This window comes from Myotis daubentonii, chromosome 12 (genome assembly GCF_963259705.1).
Source record: "Myotis daubentonii chromosome 12, mMyoDau2.1, whole genome shotgun sequence".
Lineage (NCBI taxonomy): Eukaryota > Metazoa > Chordata > Mammalia > Chiroptera > Vespertilionidae > Myotis > Myotis daubentonii.
The window spans coordinates 63,288,505-63,290,937 of NC_081851.1; positions in this window are offsets into that span (position 1 = coordinate 63,288,505).

Below are 2,433 nucleotides of genomic sequence, written 5' to 3' on the forward strand. Positions count from 1 at the left end.
CCAATGTTCCCCGCCTGCCTTGCCAGCCTCTGAGCTTGCAGTTTGAAACATTGTTACAAATATAGAAGCTAAACAAAACCCCAGAAACCTGCTTTCAGCCAGCCAGGATCTCAGAGCTGGAGTTGAAACAGTGTTTCAATTATAGAACCCAAACAAACCAGATACCTGCTTTCAGCAGTGGAGGCCTAAGAGCTAGAGACAAGCCTCAGAGCTAAAGCTGGCCCAGAAAAAAAAAAGAAAAAGAAAAAAAGGAGCGGTTGGGAGCTTCAGTCACCCGCCAGCCTGAAAACAGCCCTCAGCCCCTCACCCAGACTGGCCAGGCACCCCAGTGGGGACCCCCACCCTGAAGGGGGTGTGACCAGCTGCAAACAGCCATCATCCCCTCATCCAGGCTGGCCAGGCACCCCAGTGGGGACTCTCACCCTCATCCAGGACACCCTTCGGGGCAAACCAGCTGGCCCCCACCCATGCACCAGGCCTCTATCCTATATAGTAAAAGGGTAATATGCCTCCAAGCACTGGGATCAGCAGAGCCGCAAGGCCTCCCAGCACCGGGATCAGCGTGACAGGGGGCAGTGCCCAAAACCCCTGATCGCCCTGTGGCTCTGTGTGTGACAGGGGGTGGGGCCACAACCTCTCTATCGGCCCTGCTCTGTTTGTGACAGGGGAAGGCTCCCCAACCCCCTGATCAGCCCTGCTCTGTGCCTGATAGGGGGGAGCTCCCCAACCCACTGATCACTCTGCGACTCTGTGTGTGACAGGCTGCGGTGCCCCAACCCCCTGATCAGCCCTGCTCTGTGTGTGACAGGGTGTGGCGCCCCCCCCCCCCCCACGGGCCCTGCTCTGTGTGTGACGGGGTAGAGCCATAACCTCCCCATCAGCCCTGCCTGAGTGTGACAGTGGCGGTGCCCCAACCCCCTGATTGGCCCTGCTCTGTGGGTGATAGAGGGCGACGCCCCAACCGCCCCCCACGGGCCCTGCTCTGTGTGTGACAGGGGGCGGTGCCCCAACTCCCCTATCGGCCCTACTCTGTGAGTGACAGGGGGGAGCTCCTCAACCCCCTGATCGGCCCTGCTCTGTGCGTGACAGGGTACAGAGCCCCAACCCCCCCGATGGGCCCTGCTCTGTGAGTGACAGGGGGCAGCGCCCCAACCCCCTGATTGGCCCTGCTCTGTGCATGACAGGGGGTGGTGCCGCCACCTCCCCATCGACCCTGCCTTGAGTGTGACAGGGGGCGGTGCCCCAACCCCCCAATTGGCCCTACCCTGAGCGTGACTGAGGGTGGCATCGCAACCTCCCGATCCGCCCTGCTCTGTGCATGACAAGGGGCGGGGCCCCAACTCCCCAATCAGCCCTGCTCTGAGCCTGACCAGGGGCTGCACCTCGGGATTGGGCCTGCCCTCTGCCATCTGGGAGCAGGCCTAAGCCAGCAGGTCGTTACCTCCCGAGGGGTCCCAGACTGTGAGAGGGCACAGGCCGGGCTGAGGGACACCCCCCTCCCCCCGGAGTGCACAAATTTTTGTGTACCGGGCCTCTAGTTGTTCATAAGCACACATTACATTTGTGTTACCAATTTTAATTTCTAATCTATTGGTATTGTAAACTCTTGCATTTTTATTATAATTTCTGAATGAAAATTGGTTATAGTTATTATAATTCTAAAAACTTCAATTCAAAAAAGTAAATAATGCAAACATGATTTATTCAATTTTTTACATAATATTTACCTATACATGTTCTCCATGTTTATTCATGTATTCTTCAATTTATTTTTTTAAAAAAAACATTTAGTGCACGGACTGCACACAGGGACAGTGACCCAACTAAAAGGAATGTATAATGTTTAAATCATTAACTCAGTAAGATTGATACTTATAGATAAAATCTTAAGAGTAGTTTGAATTCATATATAATCATTTGACATATATCACATATAAATAAGTTATAGCTATTTATTTAAAATTTCTTATCTATGTATTATTCATAATTTTTGAATTAAACTTTTTATTATGAGGTAATTGTAAGTTTATATGTAGTTGTAATAAGTAATGCAGAGAGAGCCATGCACCTTCTATGCAGTATCCTCACCCAGGGATTAACAGCTGGCAAATCATTAGTTCAAAAGAGCTATTCATGTCCAGGGTATTATGATGGACTGGAATCAGGAGTGTACCTAAGCACATGGTTGTTTACCCCATGGGAGATTTTATGAGAGCTTGAGCAATATAGGAGTTTGGAAGGCAAGATCTAAAGACACAGGACTTCTTCCAGTCTCATGGAACTCGAGAAAGATTATCTGATTAAAAGGAGGGTGAGCCCTACCCGGTTTGGTTCAGTGGATACAGCATCGGCCTGCCAACTGAAGGGTCCCAGGTTCGATTCCGGTCAAGAGCATGTACCTTGGTTGCGGGCACATCCCCAGTAGGGTGTGTG